At 43.0% G+C, this 7,411-nt stretch overlaps 1 non-coding gene across 1 annotated transcript; it reads left to right on the top strand.

Moving 5' to 3' along the window:
- The first annotated feature begins 6,241 nt into the window (after positions 1 to 6,241).
- Positions 6,242 to 6,348, top strand: LOC118480832. The gene has a single exon (XR_004863813.1). It is a non-coding gene; the product is annotated as a small nucleolar RNA R71 (small nucleolar RNA).
- The last annotated feature ends 1,063 nt before the right edge of the window (positions 6,349 to 7,411 follow it).

Here is a 7,411-nt window from a genome sequence, read left to right as displayed (position 1 = left end):
TTCCAAGATAAGACGCAGGTGCTGCTCGTGTTCCTCCGGACTCTTGGAGTAGATCAGAATGTCATCGATAAAAACAATCACGAACTTGTCTAAGTACGGTTTGCATACCCTGTTCATAAGGTCCATAAAAACTGCCGGTGCATTTGTCAACCCGAATGGCATGACAAGAAACTCGTAGTGGCCGTAACGAGTTCCGAATGCTGTCTTGGAGACGTCCTCATCCCGGACTCTCAGCTGATGGTAACCTGACCTCAAGTCTATCTTGGAGTAGTAACTCAACCCTTGCAACTGGTCGAATAAGTCGTCAATACGTGGAAGAGGATAACGGTTCTTCACCGTTACCTTGTTAAGTTCCCGGTAGTCTATGCACATCCTGAAGGTACCGTCCTTCTTTTTCACGAATAACACTTGAGCTCCCCAAGGCGAAGAGCTTGGACGAATAAAGCCCTTTTCCAAGAGCTCTTGTAGCTGCTTTGACAGTTCTTCCAGTTCAGTTGGAGCTAAACGATATGGTGCTCGAGCTATGGGTGCTGCTCCCGGAGCGAGCTCGATTTGAAACTCGACCTGGCGATGAGGCGGTAGTCCAGGTAAATCTTCAGGAAACACTTGAGGAAATTCGCGTACAACTGGGATGTCCTCTATTCTCTTCTCTTTCGTTGATGCATCAGTGACAAGCGCCAAAATAGCGGTGTGCCCCTTTCGTAACCATTTCTGAGTCTTCAAGAAGGATATGATGCCAACCACAGCACCACTCTTGTCGCCTTGAACTTCGAGAGGTTCTTTACCAGAACAAGGAATGCGAACTATCTTTTCCTTGCATAAGATCTCTGCCTGCTGTTGGGATAACCAATCCATACCAATGACGATATCGAAACTACCCAAAGCTATGGGGATGAGATCAATCAAGAAGGTCTGACCAGCTAAGACGATGTTACAACTCTTGACTACATGAGAGGCTTCTACACTTTTACCATTTGCTAGCTCTACGACATGTTTGGTGTTTAGGGGTGTTGGTGTACGTTTTAACATTTGACTAACTTTTAATGACACATAACTAGTATCCGTACCCGAATCAAACAAAACAGTAACATAAATATCGTCGAGAAGAAACTTACCCATAACTACATTGGGATCATTCCTTGCGTCTCCCCGACCCAGCACGAAAGCACGACCCCGAGCTTTGTTGCCGTTGTTGTTGTTGTTTCCCCCATTGTTGTTGTTCCCATTGCCCTGGTGATTATTGTTGTTGCGATTTTGGTTCTGGTTCAATTGAGGGCAATCACGTTTGAAATGACCTTCAGCCCCACACTGGAAACACCCCCGGTTTCCTCGCTGTGGCTGCTGTTGCTGGTTTTGTGGAGCTGGTGGTGGGAGTTGCTGATTCTGATTTGCAGGTCGCGAACTCCTGCAGTCTTTAGCTTCATGCCCTAACTTGACACATCTCTGACAACGTTCCTTACAACACCGTCCACTGTGGTGTCTGTTGCACCTATTACATAGTGGGTGAATTCCCCGATATCTACCCTGCCCCTGACTGTCCGATGATTGCTGACTCGGATTCTGGTAGTCATTTGTCTTGCGCTGCTGTGCTTGAGACTGAACAGAAACTGATCCCTTGCTGGAATCCCCATCCCATTTTCTCTTGTTGTCGCTGGGAGTAGCAGAAGTAGTAACAGCAGTAGTGGTAGCACTGATGCGTTTGGGCAACTTGTTCTGTTCCACTGCTTGATCGGTGAGTCGATGAGCAAGACGCTGAATGTCTTGGATGTTGTTAAGGTTAGCCGATGTCACATGGCTCTGAATCTCTGGCGCAAGTCCCTTGAGATACAACTCAATGCGCTTAACTGGAGGGTCCACCATAGTTGGACACAAGATGGCCAACTCGTTTGACCGTTTCGTATAAGCCTTGATTTCTGACCCCGTCATCTTCAGATGGTACAGCTCCACCTCCAACTTGTGGATGTCATCACGCATGCGGTATTCTCTCTTGATAAGTTCCTTGAAATCTTCCCAAGGTGTGGCGTTAGCAGCTGCCAACCCTAGGATCTGTACTTGCGCGTTCCACCAAGTTAGCGCTATTCCTTCGAGAGTGCCAGTGGCGTACTTCACCCTACGAGCCTCAGGGCATTCACACATTTCAAATACTGACTCTAGCTTCTCAAACCAATGGAGGAGTCCCACTGCCCCCTCGGTGCCACTGAATGTGCTTGGACGACAGTCCATGAAGTTCTTGAAAGTGCAGACGGGCTGCTGAGCGTGCTGACCTATCGTGTAAGAATAGGACAAGGTTAAACACAAGAGTTAATGTAGGATCTAAAGATCCTAGTGTGAATCACATCCGCAGGGTATACTACCTGCTGGTGCAGCTGCAAGTGCCGCAGCAACTTGTTCTGCAATGAGAGCCGTCAACTGGGCTTGAGTCATGTTAACACGTCCAGACATGATCTTCATAGCAAAAGTAAAACAAGTGAGAATGGTTCGCGAGTAGTGCGATGACAGAAGAGAGTAAGCACGTAGGTGTTCTCAAGCAATAGCGAATAGTAGGCAATGTATTCTAAGCATACCACGAGCAAAGTTCTATGTAATTCTAGCATGTAGGCAATAAACATAAACCTTATTACCTAGGATGTCGAGTCTTGCACGTGGAGCGAAGCGTCGTTGTGGATCGTTGAGAGCACTGTTCTGGTTATAGTCTGGTTTTAATAAAAAAAACGATTTTTTCCCATATTAAAACCAAGTTCTCTATAACCAATGGCTCTGATACCAATCTGTCACACCCCCAAAATCCACACGCGGAGTACCACCACTTGGAGGCGTGACATGACCAGGATCAAGCCACCAATCATATTGAACATAGCATTTAAATAATAAAAGTATTCATTACAACCCATCACAATATAACTGGTGTTCAATAAAAACATAATTTAAGTAGCGGAAGCATAAGTATGTAAACCCAAAGTAAATCATAAGTTTAAATGTTTAAACGTTTAACATGGCATCCTCGATCCATGTCCCACAACGACTTGCTCCTCCCTGTGCAAGCTCCCAAATGTACCTAAGGTCCTGCAAGGCATGCAGCAGAGAGTCAACAACTAGTTGAGCGAGTTCACAGTTAATAGTTCAGTAATTGCAATAGTATAGTAAGCCTTGTGTTCGTTCATTAAGTCATGTATCGTATTAGTTCGTATCGCGGCCCTCTAGGCATGTATGCGAAGATTAGGGAAAGTTTCCCGAGTATTCTAGACTAGGTGTATTTGTATCGCGGCCACCCGGCATGTGTGCGAAGTTTAGTGTATAGTTCGCAGCCTTCCTAGGCATGTGTGCGAAGATTAGTCATATTATCGCAGCCAACCCCGGCATGTGTGCGAAGATCAGTTCTATTAGTATCACTAGTCTAGTCGTATCTTATCAATAACCCTTCCTCACCCGAGGACCATATAACTAAGTTCCATTATCTAGGTAAGTACAAGTAAATAATCCAGTCCCATTCCCGTCCTGGGAACCCCATGCCTTGGCTGTGTGAACTCACCTTGGTTTGCTCGGTATGCTAAGTATGCACTCACAAGTAATCAGTCAAGTCCTATAGTGTGCATGTGTATTAAATCAGTTCATGATCGTAATGATACGCATGTAATCTATGTCACAAAGCGTTTGACAGTTAACATCATGTATCACATAAGCAGCTAATCACATTCATGCAGCTCAAGCTTTACATTCAAGGCTTTCTCAGTTTGTTTTAACTCAGTTACTCATCAACAGTCTTGGTAAGTTTAACCGTGTTACAACGTTAATCAGAATTAACAGAACTAGCATGCATAGTAGCGTTAACACACGTAACAGGGTTAACACATCAACAGGGTTAACATACTAACAAGGTTAACACATTTAGACAAGGCACGTCAAAGAAAGTCGGACAAGGTAACAAGTCATGAAGCTCGGACCATACAACACCTCACAAAAGTCGGACATGATCATGCAAGCAAAACTCGGACACCTCTTGCTCCTTACACAAACTCGGACCCCCATACATGTTTTAACAAAGTTCGGACAAACACCCCACCTAAAACTCGGATAGGGTTCCCTTACAAAACTCGGACAAGGGATTCATAATTAAAACTCGGACCCTTGTGTCCTTATAAAAGTCGGACACCCCTCTTGGGTTACACAAAAGTCGGACACAATGTGTCCTTTATAAAAGTCAGACCATAGCATACATGATACAAAATTCGGACCTTGGCACTCCTTCACATAAAGTTCGGACCAATGATTTTCAAGAAATTCAGATATATACATTCAAACAAAAGTCGGACATATGTTATCCATAAAAGTTCGGACTAACCTACTCCTCTTTAAAGTTCGGACCTTTTTATTACTTTCACAAAAATTCGGACAACAAGCAATCAAAATCAAACCAACAGTTAGTCATGCGAAGCAATGGAACAGTTACGTTTTCATACGATCCAGAAACCCTAATTCATACATTTGCATAGCAGAAATCAAATCAACAATTAACATCTTCATCATATCAGACATATTAGCATCAGACAATTGATTAAACAACCAATCATAACCATTTCACAATAAATCAGAATTGATCAAAAACACAGAACCATCATATGAAAAACTAGGGTTTTTGCATGAATCAACAATCAATGATTAACACAAACAATCATTAAACAATTACCTTGGATTGATTCTAAATGGATTGAAAGATCAAGATTGATGCAGAAGACTTGTGCCAATGATGAAGAGGATGGTTGTAGAGAATTGGAGAGGAAATCTTAGGTACGTATGATGATTGTGTGAATGATTAGTGAAGGGGATTAGGGTTATGAGTTATTAAAGTTTCACTATTAGCACTAAACACCCTTAAGTATTATCTATTACAGTTTCATCACCACATTCAAGTATTTGTCAAATCTTTCACAAGTAACACATAACCATGCACAATTACAATACACTTTATCGAATCCAAAACATATACAGTTACAAAGCAAACCAATTGTGCAATTAAACAACTAAACAAACAGTGAACGTGCAATAAATGCGAAAGTGGAATCTCGGAAACTCGAGTTGTCACAGTAGCTAGGAATGGCCTTCCTAGGATGAGTGGTACTTCGGCATCCTCTTCCATATCTATTATGACAAAGTCGGTCAGAAAGACAAATTCGCCGACTTTGACCAACAGATTTTCAACGACACCTTGTGGATATTTGACGGATCTATCGACGAGTTGTATGCTTATTTTGTAGGGCTTGTTTTCCCTAAGCCGAGTCAGTTGAACATTGATGAGGGCATGAGGTTGATGCTTGCCCCGAGATCGGCTAATGCATTACGAATGGGGGATTCCCCAATCGAGCAAGGAATTGTGAAGCTTCTGGGGTCAAGCTTCTTTTGTGGGAGTTTGTTGAGTTGTAAGGCGGAGCAGTCTTCGCCTAAATTAACTAATTGCAATGATTCAATTTTCCTTTTATGAGTGAGGAAGTCCCTCATAATTTTTGAATATTTAGGCATTTGAGTTAGGACTTCGATAAATGGAATATTAACATGCAATTGTTTTAGTAAATTTTCGAACTTTGCGAATTGCTCATTGGTCTTTTGACGAATTAACCGACCGGAGTATGGAACCGGAGGAGTCTTAGTAGGCTCTTGAATTGGTGGTTGGTTAATTCGTCAAAAGACCAATGAGCAATTCGCCATGGTCTATTATCAATGTAGTTTACCGTCTTTTGGTTAATTCATTGATCGTTGGTTTAGATTTTGTTGGTTACTACTATTGCCGGGTTCTCTCCAACCAAGGTTAGGGTGGTTACGCCATCCTTGGTTGTAGGTACCCGTTGGAGGACCTGACGGCCTAGGTCTATTATCAATGTAGTTTACCGTTTCTGTTTGATCATCTACTTCTTTCATACAACTCCAATTTTCATGTGGCCTACCACACCCTTCACAAGCCATGACCGAGGCTGTCTTTGCCATTTCTAGCTTTTTGATTTTTGAAGAAAAGGCCACGATTTGGGCTTGTAAAGAAGTGCTTTCATCAACCTTATGGGCGCCTGGGGCAATAGATTTATTGCCTCGGGGAGTGTGCCACTGAAAATTCGTTTGAGCAATTTCCTCAATTTGATTATATATTTCATTTGGACGACGATTACCTAAGAGTCTGCCGGAGCTAGAGTCAAGTGTTTATCTTTTGTGTGGCAACAACCCATTGTAGAAAGTGGATACATGTTGCCACACCGCAAGACCGTGATGAGGACACTTTCTTAGTAGCTCCTTGAACCTTTCCCAAGTTTCATATAAGGATTCCCCATCCTCTTGTGAATATGTATTAATTTCAGTCATTAATTTAGCCGTTTTAGCTGGAGGGAAATACTTATATACAAATTTTTGGGCTAGTTCATCCCAGGTGTTTACCGAGCCAACTGGGAGGGCGTTAAGCCAAGCCTTAGCTCGGTCTTTTAGTGAAAATGGAAACATCCGAAGGCGGATGGCGTCGTTTGATGCTCCATTGATCCGGAAGGTATCACATATTTCTAAGAAATTAGTAATATATAGATGAGGATCCTCGTCCGCAAGCCCATGGAAGGTTGCGGAGTTTTGAAGCATTTGTATCAAATGTGGCCAAAGTTCGAAGTTGTTGGCTTCGACATTCGGTGTATTGATACCGGCGCCGAGATTACCTACGGTGGGTCGTATGTAATCCATGAGGGTACGTTGGTCCGCCATTGGAAGTGGGTCCCCTGAAACTTTCTCTTGGTTTTTTGCTTTAAGTCTTTTTCTTAGAAAGCATTCGGGTTCTTCTAGGGGTTCTTTTACGTCTCTATTAGAACTGGAGCTCACACACTACGTGCAGAGTTCAGATGTGGCGCCTGAGTTCCAAGTCCTGCAATAAAAACAAAAAGAATGTTGGTCAGAAGCTTCACCACGGCCCCGTGTTCAGATGAACACGGCCCGTGGTCTGAGATACAGTGATTATTTTCCGGATCCCTGTTACTGGGGAGTTCGGCACGGCCCCGTGTTGCACCGACACGGCCCCGTGCTCAACTCTCTGTAACTCGGAAAATAAAAACTACCAGTAACAATGATGAACACGGCTCGTGTCCGACCAGGCACGGCCTGTGCTAAGCTCTGCAGAAACTAAAAAACTAAGAAAAACATAAAAAAAAAGAAAAATTAGAAAAAAACGATTAGGCCGTTGATTCCTAATTTTCTTAAAATCCTTGTGTCCCCGGCAACGGCGCCAAAAACTTGATGTGCGTGTGGTGTAATATATTTTTGATGTATATTTTAAGCCCCTTTTACACCTTTTAGCCAAGTTTTAAATTTATAAAACACGATATTTACTAACACTAAACACACATATGGGCAAGTGCACCCATCGTGGGCGTAGTATAGTGTTGGTAAGATACCG

The sequence above is a fragment of the Helianthus annuus genome, chromosome 7 (assembly GCF_002127325.2).
Source record: "Helianthus annuus cultivar XRQ/B chromosome 7, HanXRQr2.0-SUNRISE, whole genome shotgun sequence".
NCBI classification, from domain to species: domain Eukaryota; kingdom Viridiplantae; phylum Streptophyta; class Magnoliopsida; order Asterales; family Asteraceae; genus Helianthus; species Helianthus annuus.
Note: the sequence above shows the minus strand (reverse complement) of the source record. Positions and strands in the feature narration are given on the sequence as shown.